Source organism: Aegilops tauschii, chromosome 5 (genome assembly GCF_002575655.3).
Source record: "Aegilops tauschii subsp. strangulata cultivar AL8/78 chromosome 5, Aet v6.0, whole genome shotgun sequence".
NCBI lineage: Eukaryota > Viridiplantae > Streptophyta > Magnoliopsida > Poales > Poaceae > Aegilops > Aegilops tauschii.
This window is the reverse complement of record NC_053039.3, coordinates 68,900,282-68,925,981: the sequence shown is the minus strand read 5'-3', so window position 1 is coordinate 68,925,981 and position 25,700 is coordinate 68,900,282. Positions and strand designations below refer to the sequence as shown.

The window sequence follows — 25,700 nt, the reverse complement described above, 5'->3', positions numbered from 1 at the left end:
TCGTTGAAGAAATCAGAGAAAGGGGGACAAAGCCCACAGGAGAAGTAATCGACGAAGAAGGGATACTGATTCGGACCAGCCTTGGCGAAGTCGGATGGGACAACGTGCGTGGCGGGGTGCCCCGTCCTCTCCCTCCCCCATAGAGGCCTGAACTCCTCCCTGAGGACAAGCACGTTGACCGACGAGTTGAAGAGGGCGAACTGCATCCACAACTCCGCCAGGTCGACTCCCGGCGCCTCCTTCCCCCCATCGTCCTTGACCACTCCATTGCCCTTGCTCGTCTTGGGCGCCATGGCGGTTGAGAAGGGATGAGGGATTGAAGGCAATGGGTGCGCGGCGGTGGCGAGCGGAGGCGAAAGCATTGGTGCATGCTTGAGGAAGAAGAAGGGGGAACGGCAGTTCCGAGATTGGAAAAGGCACAGGGGGTAAATGAGCAGCGCGCCTGCGGTTTTTTCCTTTTTATGGGGAAGGCACGGGCCTCCCTTTACCATTTTACCACGATGTGACGCAGATGTACAGCAACCGCCCCACGCACGACCCCCATGTCACGCATTCAACGCGGGTCGTGGGGAAGCACCACTGGCGAAGGGATTACCATAGTCAAGACTCTGCCACGCGTGCCCGCGCACCGTTCTGGGCCTGGCCCAACAACGCTCCGCGCTTATGTGTGGCCCAGGCCCGAGGGCCCCTGTTGGTGTACAAAAGTAGGGGCCTTCTGTACCCCTTTGCTTGTGCGCGGGCAGTTGTAGCCACACCTGCATCCACGCTTGGCGGGGCAGAGGAAGCAAATACAAGACTACCAGAGCCGTGCTGAAACTAGAGGCGCGAAGAGTGAAGAGGCAATGTGGGTTTACCTTGGCAAGAGCCTTGCCGGGGACGACCTACGCCGCCCAGGCAAGAGCCTTGTCGGGGCAACTTACCCAACACCAGCAAGGCCGCCACCCTTGAGCCTGAGAGTTCTGACACCATCGACAACATTGGAACCAAGGCTTGGGAGGCGCCTGCATGGTGGTATGCTGAACTTTGTGAAGACGGAGGGCCTATAGGACTGGATGAAGAACCAGAAGACGAAGGCCCCCGGCAAGACCCTTGCCGGGGGCATTTGCGGGGCCACAGCCAGGCCCGCACTTACCAAAGCTTCGCTGCCCCGTGGCCGTCCCGACGCAGCAGCTAGCCTGCCAACTAGGCACGCACCTACGTGGCAGCATGTAGCTTCTAGGCCAACCAAGCAAGCACCTGCATGGTGGCATGCAGAACTTCGTGAAGACTCTACCACCGCACAAGCTCAGCAGCCAACCAGCTAGCGTGGCGCTGCACGCCTCGTCAGCCTGGACGTGCGTCGGAGCGAGGCGAAGTGGCGACAGACGGGACGGGCTTCCTTGTCGTCCCCGATAAAGCAATGGGACACGTCGATAGCGCATTAAATGCATTTTGTCCCATGATGTCAGAGATAGACTTGTACACTGTACATACATTCCACCTCCTGTGTGCCACTGTGGCGACCCCTTTGACTATAAAAGGAGGCCCGAGGCATACTGAGAAAGTATTCAGGCTTTTTGGGCTAGACATGCACCACAGCTAGTTCAAGATCTCAAGAACACCAAATATACACCAAAGCAGGACTAGGGTATTACGCATCGCTTGCGGCCCGAACCTGGATAAAATCCCCCCGCGTTGATCTTCTAAACCTGCTCTTTTTACAGGCCCGCGCCCTCGCAGCCGTAGTAGGGATTCTTTGTGATCCCATAGGTGTCGTTCTTGAACCCCCAACAAAAATCCTAGGTAGTTCTGCTGAAAACAACGTCAGTCCGGGGTTAGTTTCATTCAAATCATGCAAATTAGAGTCTAAAACAAGAGGAAAAGTGTTAGGAAAAGTAGATACGTTGGAGTGCATCAGGGGGCGCCCTGAGGTCTTGTGGGCCCCTCGGAGCTCCTCCAACCCTAATTTTTGGCATATAAATTCACAAATATTCCCAAAATACCAGAAGTGTCCAGCAAAAATATTTTTTCGCCGCCGCAACCTTCTGTTGCCATGAGATCCCATCCTGGGGCCTTTTCTGGCATCCTGCTAGAGGGGGATTCGATCACGGAGGGCATCTACATCAACTCTATTGCCCTTCTGATGAAGCGTGAGTAGTTTACCAAAGACCTACAGGTACATAGCTAGTAGCTACATGGATTTGATACGTCTCCATCGTATCTATATATTTTTATTGTTCCATGCAAATATTCTACAACTTTTACATACTTTTGGCAACTTTTTATACTATTTTTGGGACTAACATATTGATCCAGTGCCCAGTGCCAGTTCCTGTTTGTTGCATGTTTTTTGTTTCACAGAAAATCCATATCAAACGGAGTCCAAACGGGATAAAAACTGACGGAGATTTTTTTTGGAATATATGTGAATTTTGGGAAGTGGAATCAACATGAGACGATGCCCGAGGGGCCCACGAGGGTGAGGGGAGCGCCCTAGGGGGTCAGGCTCGCCCTGGGCCCTCGTGGCCACTCCGTAAGGTGGTTGGTGCCCTTCTTTCGTTGCTAGAAAGCCAATATCCGGATAAAAATCATGTTCAAATTTCAGCCCAATCGGAGTTACGTATCTCCGGGAATATAAGAAATGGTGAAAGGGTAGAATCAGGAGCGCAGAAACAAAGAGAGACAGAGAGACATATCCAATCTCGGAGGGGCTCACACCCCTCCCATGCCATGGAAGCCAAGGACCATAGGGGAAACCCTTCTCCCATCTAGGGAGAAGGTCAAGGAAGAAGAAGAAGGGGGGCTCTCTCCCCCGCTCTTTCGGTGGCGCCGGAACGCCGCCGGGGCCATCATCTTCATCGCAATCTACATCAACACCTCCGTCATCTTCACCAACATCTTCATCACCTTCCCCCATCTATCTACAGCGGTCCACTCCCCGCAACCCGCTGTAACCTCTACTTGAACATGGTGCTTTATGCTTCATATTATTATCCAATGATGTGTTGCCATCCTATGATGTCTGAGTAGATTTTCGTTGTCCTATCGCTAATTGGTAAATTGATATGATTGGTTTAATTTGCTTGTGGTTATGTTGCTGTTCTTTGGTGCCCATCATATGAGCGCGCGCGTGGATCACACCATAGGGTTAGTTGTATGTTGATAGGACTATGTATTGGAGGGCAAGAGTGACAGAAGCTTCAACCTAGCATAAAAATTGATGCATACGGGATTGAAGGGGGGCCAATATATCTTAATGCTATGGTTGGGTTTTACCTTAATGAACGTTAGTAGTTGCGGATGCTTGCTAGTAGTTCCAATCATAAGTGCATAGAATTCCAAGTCAGGGATGACATGCTAGCAGTGGCCTCTCCCACATAAAACTTGCTATCGGTCTAGTACAGTAGTCAATTGCTTAGGGACAATTTCGCAACTCCTACCACCAGTTTTCCACACTTGCTATACTAACTTTATTGCTTCTTTACCTAAAACAGCCCCTAGTTTTTATTTACGTGCTCTTTATATTCTTGCAAACCTATCCCACAACACCTACAAAGTACTTCTAGTTTCATACTTGTTCTAGGTAAAGCGAACATCAAGCGTGCATAGAGTTGTATCGGTGGTCGATAGAACTTGAGCGAATATTTGTTCTACCTTTAGCTCCTCGTTGGGTTCGACACTCAATCGAGAGAGGCTACAATTGATCTCCTATACTTGTGGGTTATCAAGACCTTTTTCTGGCGCCGTTGCCGGGGAGTTATAGTGTGGGGTCAATATTCTTGTGTGTGCTTGTTTGCTTTATCACTAAGTAGTTTTTATTTTGCGCTCTTGTTTTCTATCTTTAGTTATGGGTAGGAAACGTAAAATACCAAAAAATAGTTGTACATACTACACCAATGGTTGAAGAACCACTCAAAATCTTTCACACTCCTGAAGCTTTTTACTTGGATCATCTTCGATCCCTATGTGCTCGTGCTGAAACCCCAACTAGCTTAGTTGAGGGCAAATCTTTAGATGAGCATGCTTGTTATGTGCGACACCGCATATCTGAAAAAGGGAAACTTTTACTGGATCAAATTCATCGTTTGCAATGCTATGCTTGGAATTTATGTGAAATATATGATTTTACTTGTTGTTCTGAAGACCCTAAGAAACAACTTCCCTACCAATGTGAGTTTAGTGATAATGGAATCGTATCTTCGTATGCTAAGGGTGTTTATAATTACTATGATGTTCAACAAATTAAAGAATTTGTTGCTTTTAAGGGTGCTTATGAAATTGCTTCTTTGATTGAAACGTATGATGCTACTCTTTACAAATCTGAAAATTTTGCCATACTTAAATATTGTTATGATAATTATGCTTCTAATGCCTATGTTAAACCATATATCGAGGACTCCTCCGCTGTCCAAGAAGAGACTAATATTTTGCAGGAGTCTATGGAAGAAGGAATTGATGAAACTGTGGGCTCATTGGATGAAAAAGATGATGAGGAGAGCGAAGAACAAAAGGTGGAAGAGCGGATTAGCTACACGTGCCCACCTTCTAATGAGAGTAACTCTCCAACTCATACATTATTTAATTTCCATTCATGCTTACCGAATGATGAATGCCATGATAATTGCTATGATCCAGTTGATTCTTTTGAGATATCCCTTTTTGATGATGCTGGCTATGCTTGTGGCCAAGATGCCAATATGAATTATGCTTATGGATATGAACTTGCTATAGTTCCTTATGTTAAACATGAAATTTTTGCTATTGCACCCATGCATGATAGTCCTATATCTTTTTGAATTCTCCCGACTACACTATATCGGAGAAGTTTGCCCTTATTAAGGATTATAGTGATGGGTTGCCTTTTACCGTTGCACATGATGATTTTGATGAATATAATATGCATGTGCTCACTACTCCTACTTGCAATTATTATGAGAGAGGAACTATATCTCCACCTCTCTATGTTTCCCACACGATAAAATTGCAAGAAACTGCTTATGCTATGTATTGGCCTTTACTTTGTGTGCATGAATTGTTCTTTTATGACTTGTCGATGCATAGGAAGAGAGTTAGACTTCGTCATTACATGATATATGTTACTTTGTGCTCACTGCTAAATCACAAATCATTGTTAATTAAAATTGGCTTTGATATACCTTGGGATCCGGGTGGATCCATTACTTGAGCACTATATGCCTAGCTTAATTGCTTTAAAGAAAGCGCTGCCAGGGAGACAACCCGGAAGTTTTAGAGAGTCATTTATTTCTGTTGTGTGCTTTTATGAAGTTTAAAAATAAAAATAATGTGCCAAGATTTGCCTTTAGGATGTTTACATTGCTTGTTAGTTTGTGCGGTGCAAAACAGAAACTTAGGCTGTAGTGCGCGATTTTATGTTTTTTACTAGAACGTCAAACCGTTCTGAAACATTTTGCACTGTCTTGCTATAAAAATTGTTTATTTTTCCTAAATTTTTCAGAATTTTTTGAGTACCAGAGGTATGGTGAATGTTCAGATTACTACACACTGTCCTGTTTAAGACAAATTCTGTTTTTGATTGCATAGTTTGCTTGTTTTGATGAAACTATTGATTTCTATCAGTGGATTAAGCCATGGAAAAGTTATATTACAGTAGCTACAATGCAAAAACAAAATATGAATTTATTTGCAACAGTACTTAGAGTAGTGATTTGCTTTATTATACTAACGGATCATACCGAACTTTCTGTTGAGTTTTGTGTGGATGAAGTGTTCGAGGATCGAGGAGGTCTCGATATGAGGAAAAGGAGGAGAGGCAAGAGCTCAAGCTTGGGGATGCCCAAGGCACCCCAAGTAAATATTCAAGGAGACTCAAGCGTCTAAGCTTGGGGATGCCCCGGAAGGCATCCCATCTTTCTTCAACAAGTATCGGTATGTTTTCGGATTCATTTCGTTCATGCGATATGTGCAAATCTTGGAGCGTCTTTTGCATTTAGTTTTCACTTTTCTTTTATGCACCATTCTGGTATGAGATAGTCCTTGGTTGATTTGTAGAATGCTCTTTTGCTTCACTTATATTTGTTACAGCGTGGGCATATCTTTTGTAGAAAGAATTAAACTCTCTTGCTTCACTTATATCTACTTAGAGAGATGACAGGAATTGGTCATTCACATGGTTAGTCATAAAATCCTACATAAGGTTCCTTGCAATAGTTTTGCGATATAGAGATGATAATATGTGGGAGGTACTAGTAAATGGTTGTGTTTAGTAAGAATATTGGTGTTAAGGTTTGTGATTCCCGAAGCATGCACGTATAGTCTCTCGTTATGCTATGAAGTTGGAGCATGATTTATTATTGATTGTCCTCCTTATGAGTGGCGGTCGGGGACGAGCGATGGTCTTTTCCTACCAATCTATCCCCTAGGGGCATGCGTAGTAGTACTTTTCTTCGAGGGCTAATAAACTTTTGCAATAAGTATATGAGTTCTTTATGACTAATGTGAGTCCATGGATTATACGCACTCTTACCTTTTCGCAATTTTCTAGGCTCTACGGTACCGTGCATTGCCCTTTCTCACCTCGAGAGTTGGTGCAAACTTCGCCGGTGCATCCAAACCCCGTGATACGATATGCTCTATCACACATAAGCCTCCTTATATCTTCCTCAAAACAGCCACCATATCTACCTATTATGGCATTTCTATAGCCATTCCGAGATATATTGCCATGCAACTTCCATCATCATCATATACATGACTTGAGCATTCATTGTCATATTTCTTTGCATGATCGTAAGATAGCTAGCATGATGTTTTCATGGCTTGTCCGTTTTTTGATTTCATTGCTACGCTAGATCATTGCACATCCCGGTACACTGCCGGAGGCATTCATATAGTCATATCTTTGTTCTAGTATCGAGTTGTAATATTGAGTTGTAAGTAAATAAAAGTGTGATGATAATCATTATTAGAGCATTGCCTCAGTGAGGAAAGGATGATGGAGACTATGATTCCCCCATAAGTCGGGATGAGACTCCGGACTTTAAAAATAAAAATAAAAGAGGCCAAAGAAGCCCAAATAAAAAAACAGGCCAAAGAAGCCCACCAAAAAAACAAAAAAAACAAAAAAATGAGAGAAAAAGAGAGAAGGGGCAATGCTACTATCCTTTTACCTCACTTGTGCTTCGAAGTAGCACCATGTTCATCAGATAGAGAGTCTCTTGAGTTATCACTTTCATATACTAGTGGGAATTTTCATTATAGAACTTGGCTTGTATGTTCCGATGATGGGATTCCTCAAATGCCCGAGGTCTTCATGAGCAAGCAAGTTGGATGCACACCCACTTAGTTTCCAGTTTGAGCTTTCATACACTTATAGCTCTTAGTGCATTCGTTGCATGGCAATCCCTATTCCTCACATCTATATCGATTGATGGGCATCTCCATAGCCCGTTGGTTAGCCGCATCAGTGTGAGACTTTCTTACTTTTTGTCTTCTTTATATTTACCCCTATCATCATACTCTATTCCACCTGTAGTGCTATATCCATGGCTTGCGCTCATGTATTGCGTGAGGGTTGAAAAAGCTGAAGCGCGTTAAAAAGTATGAACCAATTTCTCGGCTTGTCATCGGGGTTGTGCATGATAAATACTTTGTGTTAAGAAGATAGAGCATGACAAGATTATATGATTTTGTAGGGATAGCTTTCTTTACCGTTGAAATTTTGAAAGACATGATTGTTTGTTGGGAAGCCTGAGTATTGATGTCTTTATGTCAAATTATGGACTATTGCTTTGAATCACTTATGTCTTAATATTCGTGCCATGATTAGATATATGATCAAGTTTATGCTAGGTAGCATTCCACATCAAAAATTATCTTTTTTATCATTTACCTACTCAAGGAAGAGCAGGAATTAAGCTTGGGGATGCTGATACGTCTCCGTCGTATCTATAATTTTTTATTGTTCCATGCCAATATTCTACAACTTTTACATACTTTTGGCAACTTTTTATACTATTTTTGGGACTAACATATTGATCCAGTTCCCAGTGCCAGTTCCTCACTACTAGGGAAAACTTTATGCACAGAAATCTTAGTAGCAGCATGGTTTAAAAACAAACGCTACTGCTAATTAGCAGTAGCGAGCTTCAGGAAACCGCGCTACTAATAGCCCTGTAGCAGTAGCGCTCTAGGTGAAACAAGCGCTACTACTATAATTGCCACGACATTGCCTCCAGGCTAGATATAGTAGTAGCGCCCTTCTCCTGGACGCGCTACTGCTAAAGTACTTAGTAGCAGCGTTTTTCTTCAAAACTCGCTGCTGCTAAGTATCACCCCCTTGCAACTAATTAAGTTTAGTCCCATACTGCTAAGCGAACAAGGTGTTTACCACCTTAAATATGTTACTTCTCAAACTATCTCGAGCACTTGGTCTTCATTGAACTATATGTGTAGGATTTGTGGCTGCAATATGAATCTTCACCTATGCCTATACAGGTACGGTGAGGATTCATGTTGACTATTTAGATTCTACACAAAAAGATCAATGATGACCAATGTATATTTTTTATGTTTTTACATGCTTAGACTTAGTAGTAGCTTTTTTTAGGACAAAGCACTACTGATATTGGGCTTAGCAGTAGCGCGCTCCCTGTACCCGCGCTACTGCTAAAGCAAAACAAAACACGCGGTCCGGCCACCCGCACGCTCATCTCTCAATCATCGCCCTCCGCCCGACGCCGACAGCTGCGGTTAGGGTTTCTCCTCCGCCACCGCCGCCGCAGCTAATGCTCCTCTCCCCTCTCGCTGCCCCTTCGCTGCTCCTCCACCCTCTCGCCGCCCACTCTGTCACTGCCCGTGAGCTCTGGTCGGGCGCCTTTGGCCGAGCGCCCTCGATCCCCTCGCCAGCCGCTGTCGTCGCGCCCTCTCGTACGAAAGTCACCGGCTTTCCCCTCGTCAGCACCCCCGACCGAGGTCACCATGCCATCCCCCTTCCTCAACAGCACCCCCCGAGGGCTGCCCTACCTAGATGCAGCGAGGGCTTACGAATTTCATATGGATAACTAGATGCTTTTGTTTTTTTGTAGTAAGTTATTTTTTGCAAAATGTAGGTGCCAATTTAGTTGAAATGCTTTGGTAGGTGGTATCGTGATCTGCTAGATATTGGTTTTGATACAAGAATTTAGTTTGCAAGTGCTAAGTTAATCCCAATTAAATTTGCCACTTGTTTTTTAATCAGTTATCTTAGGCAATAGGGGCCAAATTAGATGAAATGTGTCTTGGTAGGTGGTACCTTGATTTGGTAGATAACTTATTATAGATCTTAGGATTATACCTTTGGTAGGGGCCAAATAGTTTTTTTGGCAATAGGTGCCACTGAAATGCTTTCATAGGTGATACCTTGTCATCTTGTATGTTACTAGATCTTTGGGTTATAATTGTCCATCAAATTGCTTCTCGCGGAAGAATCACTTCATCTAGAGAACTTGTTGGCTGTGAGTCTTGTTGGCTGATTTGGCATTTGCCTGCTAGCTGTTGGTTCTATTATAGAAGGTGTTAGTAAGTTAATTGAGAGCTTGTTGTTTACTTTTTGGGATCGGGTTCCACTATGAAAATATAACTGAAGAAGAACCAAAAATATCACATGCTACTATTTTTCTTTCCTGTGAAATGGATCGTTAATCCTTTATGCCCATATTGCTTTAGGAAAATGGCGCCGCCACCACCACCACCATGACGACTGTGCAAGTCAAGGTGCGCCAGCAGCCTTGCAACTAGCAAGCTGTTCGCCATCTACTTCCAGCCGAGTTTTCGTCATGCGGCGGTAAGAAATTAGATGAAATGTAACAACTATTTTATTTTTAGTGTTGGCATTGCTGCATTGTGTCATTTTGCTTTTTTTACATAGATCCTCCCATGCAATGTGAGGCTGACTGGAGACACTGTGACATTTGAGGCTCCTGGGGGGCCGTACACTATGGAGGTCGAGAAAGGACGCAATATGTCACAGATTGGAGGAGATGGATGGGCTTGTTTCCTCGCCCGCATGCGTCTTACTGGTGGTGAGTTGATCAGCTTCTCCTTCAGAGCAGAAAGACCCAAGATGGTTGTCATTTATATCAACCTGGTGGAAGATGATGAAGATGACGAAGATGATGGAGATAATGAGGACCCACTCGATGAAGATGATGAGAACCCACTTCATGAAGCCATCGTAGCTCAAAGAATGAGGCTGAGCGAGGAGGAAGTGTGCAACCTATGGGACATAATTCCGCCACATGATGACTTTGTCGGGGTGCCATTCGTGACCCGCCTGACAAGTACCATGGTCGATCGGCATGAAATGGTATGTTATACTACTGTAGTACTTTGATGATATATATATATGCTTTATTGTTATACTTACAAATGCAAATTATCCGATGATATGCTTAATGAATCAAATGATATGCTTAGTGTAGAGTGCAATGATATGCTGTGTGGAATCCAGTCGATGATATGCTTTAGTGTTGAGTCTGATCACATGCTTATTAGTGTAGAATCGAAGGAACTATTAATAGTGTAGATAATCCATATATACTTATTAGTAGAATCAATGCTTAATTAGTACAAATGTGTAGTACTGTGTCTTTTGATAGTGTAGAAATCTATACTTAATAGAAATATATTTGCAAGAGTATGTGCGAGGCTATTTATTAATTGATACATTTTTCTTATTCAGAAATTGCCAAAGAACCTATCTGTGAGTTGTGGTATCGAGCCTCATGAAGAAGGCTCAGCTGGACTACGCCTTACCGCAAGGGTCTCCGTCACCACCTGTACTTACTGCATGGACATAGACGGTCGCACACACTTAAACTCGGTTGGGTGGAAGAGACTCCTCGTTGGCAAGAATCTTCGTGTTGGACAGGTCATCCGAATTACTATCTGGAACACCCACCGCCCAGGCTTGAGGATGATGATCGTCGTCGATATCATCTAGAACTACATATGTGTGTGTGGCTATATCATCTAGAACTACATATGATGATCGTCGTCGATATCATGTACAACTACATATAATGATCGTCGTCGATATCATCTAGAACTACATATGATGATCGTCGTCGATATCACCTAGTACTGCTTGAGGATGCATGTTGAGTATGTATGAAATTGTTATCTAGTACTCCCTCCGTTCCAAATTACTCATCGTAGTTTTAGTTCAAATTTGAACTAAAACCACGATGAGTAATTTGGAACCGAGGGAGTACTACCTAGTACCTATAATACTTTAAGAAATTGATATCTAGTAGTACCTAGTATCTGGAAATTGCAATTTATTGAAGCTCAAACGGGGTAGGAAGCCAGGGGGAAATGATGAAAGATATAACAGTAGCGCGGGGCTAGGAAATTGCTACAGCTAATTAATAGTAGCCCGTTCTGTAAAAGCGGTGCTGATATAGTCAATAGTAGTAGCGTGAGTACAGACCGCACTACTAATAATAGTTAGCTGCAGCGCCGTAGTAGTAGTGCGGCTGCCCGCGCTGCTGATAGCCTCAAAATCCGCGCTACTACTAGGGTTTTCCCTCCTAGTGCCTGTTTGTTGCATGTTTTTTGTTCCGTAGAAAATCCATATCAAACGGAGTCCAAACGGGATAAAAATTGACGAAGATTTTTTTGGAATATATGTGAATTTTGGGAAGTGGAATCAACGCGAGACGATGCCCGAGGGGCCCACGAGGGTGAGGGGCGCTCCCCAGGGGGTCAGGCGCGCCCTAGGCCCTCGTGGCCCCTCCGTAAGGTGGTTGGTGCCCTTCTTTCGCCGCAAGAAAGCCAATATCCAGATAAAAATCGTGTCCAAATTTCAGCCTAATCGAGTGACGGATCTGCGGGACTATAAGAAACGGTGAAAGGGTAGAATCAGGAGCGCAGAAACAGAGAGAGACAGAGAGACATATCCAATCTCGGAAGGGCTCTCGCCCCACCCATGCCATGGAATATAAGGACTAGAGGGGAAACCCTTCTCCCATCTAGGGAGAAGGTCAAGGAAGAAGAACAAGAAGGGGGGCTCTCTCCCCCTCACTTCCGGTGGCGTCGGAACGCCGCCGGGGCCATCATCGTCATCACAATCTACACCAACACCTCCGTCATCTTCACCAACATCTTCATCACCTTCCCCCATCTATCTACAGCGGTCCACTCTCCCGAACCCGCTGTACCCTCTACTTGACCATGGTGCTTTATGCTTCATATTATTATCCAATGATGTGTTGCCATCCTATGATGTCTGAGTAGATTTTTGTTGTCCTATTGGTATTTGGTGAATTGCTATGATTGGTTTAATTTGCTTATGGTTATGTTGCTGTCCTTTGTGCCCATCATATGAGCGCGCGTGTGGATCACACCATAGGGTTAGCTGTATGTTGATAGGACTATGTATTGGAGGGCAAGAGTGACAGAAGCTTCAACCTAGCATAGAAATTGATGCATACGGGATTGAAGGGGGACCAATATATCTTAATGCTATGGTTGGGTTTTACCTTAATGAACGTTAGTAGTTGCGGATGCTTGCTAGTAGTTCCAATCATAAGTGCATAGAATTCCAAGTCAGGGATGACATGCTAGCAGTGGCCTCTCCCACATAAAACATGCTATCGGTCTAGTAAAGTAGTCAATTGCTTAGGGACAATTTCGCAACTCCTATACCACCACTTTTCCACACTCGCTATACTAACTTTATTGCTTCTTTACCTAAAACAGCCCCTAGTTTTTATTTACGTGCTCTTTATATTCTTGCAAACCTATCCCACAACACCTACAAAGTACTTCTAGTTTCATACGTGTTCTAGGTAAAGCGAACGTCAAGCGTGCATAGAGTTGTATCGGTGGTCGATAGAGCTTGAGGGAATATTTGTTCTACCTTTAGCTCCTCGTTGGGTTCGACACTCTTACTTATCGAAAGAGGCTACAATTGATCCCCTATACTTGTGGGTTATCAGGCTTCTTCTCTCTCTTTGATCCTCAATACCATGTTCTCCTCGATGTTCTTGGAGATCTATCCAATGTAATATTCTTCTGCAGTGTGTTTGCTAAGATCCCTTGAATTGTGGATTTATGATCAGTTTATCTATGAATATTATTTGAATCTTCTCTTAATTCTTATATGTGTGATTCGATATCTTTGTATTTCTCCTCGAATTATCGGTTTGGTTTGACCAACTAGATTGGTTCTTCTTGCAATGAGAGAGGTGCGTTGTTTTGGGTTCAATCTTCCGGTGATCTCACCCACTGACAAAGTAGAGGTAGCGAGACACGTATTGTATTGTTGCCATCAATGGTAAAAATGTGGGGTTTTCATCATATTTCTTGAGTTTATCCCACTAGATCATGTCCTCTTACTTAAGGCCTTACTCCGTTCTTAGGAACTTAATACTCTAGATGCATACTGGATAGCAGTCGATGTGTGGAGTAATAGTAGTAGATGCAGGCAGGAGTCGGTCTACTTGACATGGACGTGATGCCTGTATTCATAATCATTGCCTTGGATATCAGCATAACTTTGCGCTTTTCTATTAGTTGCTCGACAGTAATTTGTTCACCCACCCTATTATTTTCCTTTAAGAGAGAAGCCCCTAGTGAAACCTATGGCCCCCGGGTCTATTTTCCATCATATATATCCATAAACCAAAAAACCCAAAAATACCTCACTTCAATGTTTTTACTTTGTTTTACGTTTTACTACTCTTTTATATCTATCTCTACCGGATCTCATCCTTGCAAGTGACCGTGAAGGGATTGACAACCCCTTTATCGTGTTGGGTGCAAGTGTTTGATTGTTTGTGCAGGTGCATAGATTGGAGACTTGCATGTATCTCCTACTGGATTGATACCTTGGTTCTTGACTGAGGGAAATACTTATCTCTACTTTGCTGCATCACCCTTTCCTCTTCAAGGGAAAAACCAACGCAAGCTCAAGAAGTAGCAGGAAGAATTTCTGGCGCCATTGCCGGGGAGATCTACATCAAGCCTACCAAGTACCCATCATAAACTATCATCTCTTGCATTATATTATTTGTCATTTGCCTCTTGTTTTCCTCTCCCCAACTTCTAAAACAATTGCATAAAAACACAAAAAGATTTCCCCTTTTATTCGCCCTTCTTCCGTTACTAATAATAATGATTTTATTAGTACTCCGATTTCTCGTGTGCTAGATTGCTTTCTTTGTCACGATGTCTCAAGAAAATACCAAGTTGTGTGATTTTTCCAATACTAATAATAATGATTTTATTAGTACTCCGATTTCCCCCGCCACTAGTGCGGAATCTTATAAAATTAATGCCGCTTTGTTGAATCTTGTTATGAAAGAATAATTTTCTGGCCTTCCTAGTGAAGATGCACATCCCATCTAAATACTTTCGTTGAGTTGTCTGATATGCAAAAGAAGAAAGACGATGTGGATAATGATATTGTTAAACTGAAGCTATTTCCGTTCTCACTACGAGATCGTGATAAAACTTGGTTTTCATCTTTGCCTAAAGATAGTATTGATTCATGGAATAAGTGTAAAGATGCTTTTATTTCCAAGTATTTTCCTCCCGCTAAGATCATCTCCCTTAGGAATTATATAATGAATTTTAAGCAACTTGATCATGAACATGTTGCACAATCTTGGGAGAGGATGAAATTGATGATAAGAAATTACCCTACTCATGGTTTATGTTTGTGGATGATCATACAAAAAATTTATGCCGGATTGAATTCTGCATCTAGAAATCTTTTAGATTCGGTCGCAGGAGGTACATTTATGGAAATCACATTAGGAGAAGCTACTAAACTCCTAGATAATATTATGGCTAATTACTCTCAGTGGCATACCCAAAGATTTTCCACTAGTAAAAAAGTGCATGTGATTGAAGAAATTATTACTTTGAGTAGAAAGATGGATGAACTTATGAAATTGTTTGCTAGAAAGAGTGCTCCTATTGATCCTAATGATATGCATTTGTCTACTTTGATTGAGAAAAATAATGAATCTATGGATGTGAATTTTGTTGGTAGGAACAATTTTGGTAATAACGCGTATAGAAGTAATTTCAACCCTAGGCCGTTTCCTAGTAATTACTCTAATAATAATGGTAATTCCTACAAAAATTATGATGGAAATTATAATAAGATGCCCTCTGATCTTGATAAAAATATTAAATAATTTATTAATTCCCAAAAAGTTTCAATGCTCTAGTTGAAGAAAAATTGCTCAAGATTGATGACTTGGCTAGGAACGTTGATAGAATTTCTCTTGAGATTGATTCTTTGAAAACTAGATCTATGCCACCCAAGCATGATATTAATGAATCTTTGAAAGCTAATAAAATTCCTATTGATGAGTGCAAAGAAAGAACCGCTAGGATGCGCGCTAAGCGAGATTGGTTTGTAAAAGCGCGTTCTTCTAGTTTTTGCGAGAATAATGATGAAGATCTTAAAGTGATTGGTGTGACTCCTATTGAATCTTTGTTTTCTAATATAAATCTTGATAAATATGGGACTAGAGATGAGTCAACTTTTGCTAAAAGGTGTCCCAATGATTCGGAGTTTATAGATCTTAATGTGAAAATTGATAAAAGTGGGATTGGAGAGGTCAAAACTTTAAGTAGCGATGAATCCACTCTCTTGGATTTCAAGGATTTTAATTATGATAATTGTTCTTTGATAGATTGTATTTCCTTGGTGCAATCCATGTTGAATTCTCCTCATGCTTATAATCAAAATAAAGTTTTTACTAAACATATCGTTGATGCTATGATGAATTTTTTTGAAGAAATACTTGAGTTGGAAGTTTCTATCCCTAGAAATATTTATGATGAGTGGGAACCTACAATTAAGATTAAAATTAGGGATTATGAGTGCCATGCTTTGTGTGATTTGGGTGCTAGCGTTTCTGCGATTCCAAAAACTTTATGTGATGTGTTAGGTTTCCATGAATTTGATGATTGTTCTTTAAATTTGCATCTTGCGGATTCCACTATTAAAAAACCTATGGGAAGGATTAATGATGTTCTTATTGCTGCAAATAGGAATTATGTGTCTGTAGATTTTATTGTGCTTGATGTAGATTGCAATCCTACGTGTCCTATTATTCTTGGTAGACCTTTCCTTAGAACAATTGGTGCGATTATTGATATGAAAGAAGGAAACATTAGATTTCAATTTCCTTTGAGGAAGGGCATGGAACACTTTCCGAGAAAGGAAATTAAGTTCCCATATGAATCTATTATGAGAGATACTTATGGATTGCATACCAAATATGACAATATTTAGATCAATGTTTTATGCCTAGCTAGGGGCGTTAAACAATAGCGCTTGTTGGGAGGCAACCCAATTTTATTTTTATGTTTTTGGTTTTTGGTTCTGTTTTTCAATAATTGTATTTTGGTGTTTCAATTAGTGTTTGAGCCAAATAAGACCTTTGGGATGGCTACGGTGATAGTTGATTTGATCTTGCTAAGGGGAAGCGTTTATCAACGTGGTTGATGTAGTCGTACACCTTCACGATCCGTCCCGATCAAGTACCAAACGTACGGCACCTCTGCGTTCAGCACACATTCAGCTCGATGACGTCCTCGCCTTCTCGATCCAGCAAGAGAGGTGAAGTGGTAGATGAGTTCCAGCAGCACGACGGCGTGGTGAAACTATCCGCAGGGCTTTGCCAAGCACAATGGACATGGACGGAGGAGGAACTAGAATTAGAGGAAAGGGGGCACCGCACACAGCTTGGGGATCATGGTGTGTGTTGCCCCCTCCTCTCCTCACATATATATAGGTGGGGGAGGGAAGCAACCCTAGGGCGCCCCCTAGGTGGCCGGCGGCCAGCCCTAGGCTCCTGCCCTAGGCGTCCCCCCTTTCCTTATTTAGGGGTGGAGGAGATGGCAGGGGAGGGCCCGGCGGCTGTCCTGCCTTGGCGCCGCCTTTCCCTCCTAGCACGTGGGCAGAGGAGGTGGAGCTTGCTCAGCCCCTTAGTGGACTGGTGCGCCTCCCTCCTTTGGCCCATGAGCCCCACCAAGTACCGATGGCCTCCCGGAACCCCTTTTGGCACTCCGATAAAACTTCGGTGCATTCCGAAACCTTTCCGGAGACCAAATAGTATTGTCCTATATATCGATCTTTTCCTTCGGACCATTCCGGAGCTCCTCGTCATGTTCATGATCTCATCCGGGACTGCGAACAACATTCAGTCACCAACTCACAGAACTCACATAATAGTATATCATCAACGAATGTTAAGCGTGCGGATCCTACGGGTTCGAGAATGATGTAGACATGACCAAGATGCTTCTCTGGTCAAATAACCAATAGCGGGACCTGGATGCCCATATTGGTTCCTACATATTCTATGAAGATCTTTATCGCTTGAACCTTTATGACAACATACGTATTTCCCTTTGTCTGTCGGTATGTTACTTGCCTGAGATTCGATCGTCGGTATCTCCATACCTAGTTCAATCTCGTTACCGGCAAGTCTCTTTACTCATTCCGTAATACATCATCTTGTAACTAACTCCTTAGTCACTTTGGTTGCAAGCCTCTTGTGATGCTATATTACCGAGAGGGTCCAGAGACACCTCTCCGTCATACGGAGTGACAAATCCCAATCTGGGTTTACACCAACTCAACAGACACCTTCGGAGATACCTGTAGAGCACCTGCATGATCAGCCAGTTACATTGTGATGTTTGATAGCACACAAGGTATTCCTCCGGTATCCGGGAGTTTCATGATCTCATGGTCGAAGGAATATGTATTTGAGATTAAGAAATCAGTAGCAATAAACTGGACGATCATATGCTAAGCTAACCACTACTAGGAAAAGGGCTATAGATGGAATGGCCACTAATGGCGCACCAGACATGTGGTGCGCCATTAGTGTGAAAGACACTAATGGCACACCAGACAAACGGTGCGCCATTAGTAACAATTTTTTTTATTTTGCCAGACATACTAATGGCGCACCAGGACATAGTGCGCCATTACTAGTTGTAACTAGTAATGGCGCACCAGCAGCATAGTGCGCCACTAATTTTTTTTTTACTTTTTTGCAAAACTACTAATGGCGCACCTGGTGCAGTGCGCCATTACTAGTTTAAGCTAGTAATGGCGCACTGCTCCCCGTGCGCCATTAGTGTATATTTCATGGACACTTGATCTCGATCCCCCTCCATCTCGCGATCGCTATCCCACCTCGCCAGATCCGGTCACCCTCGCCGCCGAGCACCCCCTGCACCCTCTACCCCGCTCCACCGGGCGCCGCCGCCGACCCCCCGCACCCTCCCCCGCTCCACCGCCGCCGACGACCCACCGCACCCTAGCTCCCCTGCTCCACAGCCGCCGATGACCCACCACGCCCTCCCCAGCCCGCTCCACCGCCGCCGACGACCCCCCGCACCCTCCCCCACTCCACCGCCGCCGACGACCCACCGCACCCTAGCTCCCCTTCTCCACAGCCACCGACGACCCAGCGCACCCTCCCCGGCCCGCTCCACTGCCGCCGACGACACCCCGCACCCTCCCCGGCCCGCTCCACCGCCGCCGACGACCCCCAGCACCCTAGCTCCCCTGCTCCACCGCCGCCGACGACCCACCGCACCCTCCCCGGCCCGCTCCACCGCCGCCGACGCCCCCCCCGCACCCTCCCCGGCCTGCTCCACCGCCGCCGACGACCCCCCGGCCCGCACCCTCCCCGGCCCGCTCCACCGCCGCCGCCGACCACCCGCACCCTAGCTCCCCTGCTCCACCGCCGCCGACGACCCACCGCACCCTCCCCGACCCACTCCACCGCCGCCGACGCCCCCCCGCACCCTCCCCCGCTCCACCGCCGCCGACGACCCACCGCACCCTCCCCGGCCCGCTCCACCGCCGCCGACGACCCCCCGCACCCTCCCCGGCCCGCTCCACCGCCGCCGACGACCCCCCGCACACTCCCCGGCCCGCTCCACCGTCACAAATTATTACTGTTTTTGTAAAAAATTGTTACTGTTTCATATTCATATTCATTTTCTAAAAAATTTATTAGATGCAACAAAAAATAATTAAAAAAATTACTTATGGCGCACCTATGGCTGGTGCGCCATTGCTACATAAAAAAAAATTACTAATGGCGCACCCGTCGTGGGTGCGCCATTGCTATGTAAAAAAAACATTCTAATGGCGCACCGCTTTGGGGTGCGCCATTAGTAAGTTCCCCCCCCTTAGCTAATTCCTCCCCTCTCCCTCGCCAGTCCACCCGTGCGCTCACCTGACCCACGACGCCGCCGCCCCGACCCCCGCCGGACTCCACCCCCGTCGCCCCCGCGCCCCCGTGCCCCCCACCACTGCAGCTCCCCCGCGCCGCCGCCCCCGTCCCTTCGCCGCCGCCCCCGCGCCGCTGCCCCCGCGCCCTCCCCCGCGCAGCCATCCCTTCGACGCCGCCGCCGACCCCAACCACAACCCCGACCCCGACCCCTCCGGCGACCGGCCGCGCCCGCCCAGGTATCTCTCCTCCTTCCTCCTTCCTCCTTGTCCAGCGGCCCGCCGCCCCGACAGCATCTCCAGCAGCACCTCTGAGCAATTTGCTCCACTTGTTCATGCAAGCTAGTAAAACTGTTGTTCTTCTTCTTGCTCCTGTGATGGATTTTCTGGACCTTACATTCGTTCCTGCACTAGTACTTCTTCTGCTCTGTTTAAAACTGCTCTTCTCTTTTTGTATTAGTCTCAGATAAGCAAGCATGATGCAATTATGATCTGGGCAACCGCAGATAAGTAGTACGAGTAACTATGTTTGTAAATCAAAATTGCTTCACTCCTCGTGATAATCTGCAGATTCAAGTTTTGGAAAAAAATGTTCTGTCTATTTACAGTGTGGAGTATACAGTTATTACAGTGTCAATGTTGATGATTTACAGTGTGGAGTAGTCATATTTTTCTTTGAAATATAAGTGCAATTTCTTTGTCTTGTTGCTAACTGAATTTACAGTACTAAGTGGTCTCTAAATTCTGCAGTATTTATGTTCATGACTTTACTGAACTATGTTGTCTTTTCTAACAGTGCCTTCATTTAAATAGTTATATTTTAGCTTCATGGTTCTGTGTAATTTGTGCCTTGATTTTCTGTCATCTCTGAATTTTGCTGTTCCTGTGCTTGCTACTCCTTAATTCACACATGTACAGGAGGTACAAGAGGTTAAATTGAATCTAACCCTCCAATGTTATATGTTTTGAACTCCTTCCTGAAATCCCTTCTATTATTTTTATCCCAAACAAGTACCCAGGTTTATAAAGATCTAGTGAGCATTGCCAGTGTTGGGGAGGGAGTGATCTGAATTGGTTTATGTGACTCATCCTCATTAACTTTTCTCTCTAACCTTTTTTACAGTACAAATAAATTGTTCCTTCTTCTGTATTTGACCACTGTTTATTGTGGTTTTGATTTTGTTACAGTGTTCTCAAGTATAACAACATAGTGGGATCATTTGTCAACATAGTGGGATCATTTTGCAGATTCCAGCAAACAACATAGTGGGATCATTTGTCAAGGCCAGCATCGGAGTGCTAATTTGTGCTCCCTGCATCCTTTTTCTGAGCTGTTTGTGCTCCCTGCATCTTTCAGCTCTCATTTTCAGTGGAGTTGTTGAATTATATGCTCTTATTGGACATGTTTTACGTGTTGATCCATCAATTGCTAGTTTGCTGGGTTTTGTCTGCGACCATCGTGTCGTGATGATTTTGCAGGTACCCCGAGAGACCCTTGAGTTTGCCGGAATGTCGATTAACTTCCGTTCCGGCAAATTCGGGTACTCCATATGTCCTATTTTCAGCAAAGGTCATGCTGAAATTTTTCGTGAATTTTAGCATGACTTTGCTAAAAATAGGACATATGGGGCACTTCTGACTAATGCATGGGCCGGGGTATCTTAGTACTTAATTAAGTAGGATCAACTGCCTCTTGTGTTATTCATATAGAAGTGTGATATCTACTCATAGTTATGACTAATGTCAGTTGCTCGTCATCGATAAACCCTAATCTGGTAGGATGACCTACTAAAAAAGCCCATACCACATATTCTATTTGGATGGGCGTGTTTTCACCACACTGTGGATTATCTTATTGGACCCAACAGAGATGATGTAGTTTTGAATTATGAACATAGGAAATGTCGTCATCGGATGACGAAAGTCTCTCGAGGGAGTGCGACTGGTGCCACGACGGTCGAGGTCTGTGCGACAGGCCTCACCTGGACGATGATCGGCGCTTCAGCATTAAGCTCGAGGAGACCTTCGAAGTTGAAATGGTACGCAACGACGACAAGTGTTTTTTCATAATTAAGCATGACTTCAACTATTCCAACGTGTAATTTCATCTTTTACAATTCGAGTATAGTTTATCCCATGCCATGCAAGATGCTATGTCTTGGAGAGGATGGATTTTGAAGATCATGAAAATTTTGAAACAAAGAAAATTCACCTAAGGACACATCATGATGTGGATTTTGAAGTAAATATGTATAATGCTGAGAGCGTAACCCATTTTGGTTGCAAAAATTGGGAAGCATTTTGCAAGATGTATGGTTTTGATGAGGGTATGCTTGTCACCATGGATCTTGGTGATCCTGGCATCGACCAAGACAATATGGACATTTGGGTCCTTGTTGATACGCCTCCAGTTCTACTGCTATGTGAGTTTCTCAAACATAGTTAATTATTAACTAATCTATATTGTTTATTTCAAAATAGTTGACAACTTATTTCCATTGACAGCTTATTTTGATTGTTCAAAAAATGTGCGGAAAATGGTAGACAAAACCCACTACACCGATGGCTCCGAGTTAACTTATCAGGAGAAAAATCATCTGGTCGGATTTTGTACTGATCTTGAGAATTACAATATCTACAATCAAACTCCTCAACATTATGGTCAATACGTGCCACTAGTGCACGTGTTGAACTACGATAACTACCATGGAGATACCCTGGTAAGATTTTGTACTATTACGACATCCGTGCATCTTTTGCATACTTCTAAAACTAGTACATCATTGCTAACTATGAAGTTATTACTATGTTTTTCAACAGAGAATCCCAGAGGATTGTGTGCCTCATTTGATGTATCAGAATGGCAGCCTTCAAGTTTTGAACTTATATCCAGGTCATCCTACAAATCTCAACTGTCCATACCGGATTTCTAGAAGAAGTGGAGACATGCTAATCAGAGAATGGAAAAAATGTATGGACAGTCGTAAGGAGGTTCTTGGAAGCGAAAGGAAGCGCCGCGCAAGAATTGGAGACAGGATGATCTCCATTCTCCATAATGGAGAGTCAGGGTCTATATTGTTTTATGCTATTTTACCTTATATAGGGTATTTTAGGTCCTGCCTAATACTGATGATCATGTGCTAAGAACAATTAAGTAGGGTTGGTTCGATGACTATCAGGATGATGATCGTATGACTTGTTATTAATAACGAGTAGAAGTTGTATGATGATGATTAGTAGGACTTGTTAGGATTAGTATTAATTTCGACAAACTCGCTACTCGCGGTCTCGAGACTTGTAATGTTCTATCTTTGTTCGGTCTTTTGATTTCGGAGACTAATATGATGAATTGTATTCGGAGACTAATCTTCTATTGTATTCGATGAATCTGCTGTTGCTGTGTGGTGCTGTTTATATTCTGTCCAATAATATATTTTGTAATCTGTGCAAATATCAGAAAAGAAAAAAATCCCTAATATACGTACTAATGGCGCATCACCCAGACGTGCGCCATTAGTATGCCAAAGGATACTAATGGCGCATCACCCACCAGTGCGCCATTAGTATGGCAAAGCACATGCCCCCTGGGAGGCATACTAATGGCGCACCGTGGCCTATACTAAGGGCACACTGCATGGTGCGCCATTAGAGTACCAGATACTAATGGCGCACCAGCGGTGCGCCATTAGTAAAAATTACTAGTGGCGTGATGCTAGTGGCGCACCAGTAGTGCGCCATTAGTAGGCAAAACTGGTGCGCCACTAGTAAGCCTTTTTCTAGTAGTGAACAGATGGGTCTTGTCCATTACATCATTCTAGTAATGATGTGATCCCATTACCAAATGACAACTCATGTCTATGGTTAGGAAACCTTAACCATCTTTGATCAACGAGCTAGTCAAGTAGAGGCTCACTATGGACACGCTATTTGTTTATGTATCCACACATGTATTTAAGTTTTCGATCAATACAATTCTAGCATGAATAATAAACCTTTATCATGATTAAGGAAATATAATAATAAGCACTTATCATTGCCTCTAGGGAATATTTCCAACAGTCTCCCACTTTCACTAGAGTCAATAATCTACTTTCACATTGCCATGTGATTAACACCCAATAATTTCTAAGGTGTGATCATGTTTTTCTTGTGAGAGAGGTTTTAGTCAATGGGTCTGCAATATTCAGATCCGTGCGTACCTTGCAAATTTCTATGTCTACAATGCTCTGCATGGAGCTACTCTAGCTAGTTGCTCCCACGTTCAATACGTATCCAGATTGAGATTCAGAGTCGTTCGGATTGGTGTCAGCATCGACGTAACCCTTTACGACGATCTCTTCATCACCTCCATTACCGAGAAACATTTCCTTAGTCCTCTTTAGGTAACTAAGGATAATTTTGATCGATGTCTACTGATCCACTCCTGGATCACTATTGTACCCCCTTGCCAGACTCATGACAAGGCACACAACAGGTCTGGTACACAGCATGGCATACTTTATAGAGCCTATGGCTGAGGCATAGGAAATGACTTTCATCCTTTCTCTTTCTTCTGCTATGGTCGAGCTTTGAGTCTTTACTCAACTTCACACCTTGCAATATAGGCAAGAACGCTTTCTTTGACTGATCCATTTTTGAACTTCTTCAAAACTTTGTCAAGGTATGTGCTTTGTGAAAGTCCTATTAAGTGTCTTGATCTATCTCTATAGATCTTGATGCCCAATATACAAGCAGCTTCACCGAGGTCTTTCATTAAAAAATTCTTATTTAAGTATCCTTTTATGCTATCCAGAAATTCAATATCATTTCCAATCAATAATATGTCATCCACATATAAAACCAGAAATGCTACAGAGCTCTGCTACTTCTTGAGCTTGCGTTGGTTTTTCCCTTGAAGAGGAAAGGGTGATGCAGCAAAGTAGAGATAAGTATTTCCCTCAGTTTGCGAACCAAGGTATCAATCCAGTAGGAGACAACGTACAAGTCACCGAATACCTGCATAAACAATCAAACAACTTGCACCCAAAGCGATAAAGGGGTTGTCAATCCCTTCACGGTTACTTGCAAAAGTGAGATCTGATATAGATAGATAAACGATAAAGTAAATATTTTTGGTATTTTTGGTTTATAGATCGGAAAGTAAAAGATTGCAAAATACTAAATCGGAAACTTATATGATGGAAAATAGACCCAGGGGCCATAGGTTTCGCTAGAGGCTTCTCTCAAGATAGAAAATATTACGGTGGGTGAACAAATTACTGCCGAGCAATTGATAGAAAAGCGCAAAGTTATTACGATATCTAAGGCAATGATCATGAATATAGGCATCACGTCCTTGTCAAGTAGACCGAAGATTCTACATCTACTACTATTACTCCACACATCGACCGCTATCCAACATGCATCTAGAGTATTAAGTTCATAAAGAATGGAGTAACGCATTAAGAAAGATGACATTATGTAGAGGAATTAACTCAAGCAATATGATGTAAACCCCATCTTTTTATCCTCGATGGCAATAAAACAATATGTGCCTTGCTGCCACTACTGTCACTGGGAAAGGTCACCGCAGGATTGAACCCAAAGCTAAGCACTTCCCCCATTGCAAGAAAAACCAATCTAGTTGGCCAACCAACACTACTGGAATCAGCTAATTTGCCATCTGCCAGCTCTTTGCCGTCTGCTAGCGGATGGCAAAGAAGGTCTTTGCCATCAGCTACCCAAAAGCAGACGGCAAAGAAAATGGCAAACAGCAAAACAGGCCTTTGCCATCAGTCACTTCTTTGCCGTCAGCTGGCGGACGGCAAAGAATCATTGCCGTCAGCTGGCGGACGGCAAAGAGAGAGGTGGCCCCCCACTAACGAGCCGTTTACGAAAAAAAACGCCACCTCTTTGTCGTCTGCTAGCAGACGGCTTGCCGTCTGCTAGCAGACGGCAAAGAGACAAAACAGCGGACGGCAAACCAGATCCACACCCACCGCGCGTTATCTCTTCTCTCCCTCTCTCCCCCCCGCCGTTATCTCTTCTCTCCCTCTCTCCCCTCCCCGACGCCCACCAGATCTGCACCCGCCGCCGCCCCCGCCGCTCCTCGCTCCGCCGCCTCCTCTCCTCGCCGGCCGTCTCCGCGGCCTACCTCCTCTTCGGCCTCGCCGGGTTCCTCGCCGCCGCGGTCCTCCCTCTCCCGGGCGCCAGCCGAGGCCCCGCGGGGCCGCTGCCCGGACTCCTCGCACCCGCTCTCCGTCTCCGTCGCCTGGGACCGGCGCCCCGGGGATGCCGCGGGCGGCGCCACCGACCTCCCGGCGGGCCTCGCCATTGAATCGCGCGGTAGGCACCAGGTCATGGCCTTCGTCGGGATCTTCACCGGGTTCGGCTCCGTCGGCCGCCGCCGCGCGCTCAGGCGGACGTGGCTCCCCTCCGATCGGCAGGGTCTCCTTTTGAATTGCTGCACTCTTCTCACTACTACTGATAAATAGTGATTAAT

General features: G+C 44.3%; 1 pseudogene; it reads left to right on the top strand.

The window, feature by feature from the left end:
• Nucleotides 1-291: 291 nt before the first annotated feature.
• On the top strand, nucleotides 292-25,692 carry LOC141020581 (probable beta-1,3-galactosyltransferase 14; annotated as a pseudogene).
• The last annotated feature ends 8 nt before the right edge of the window (nucleotides 25,693-25,700 follow it).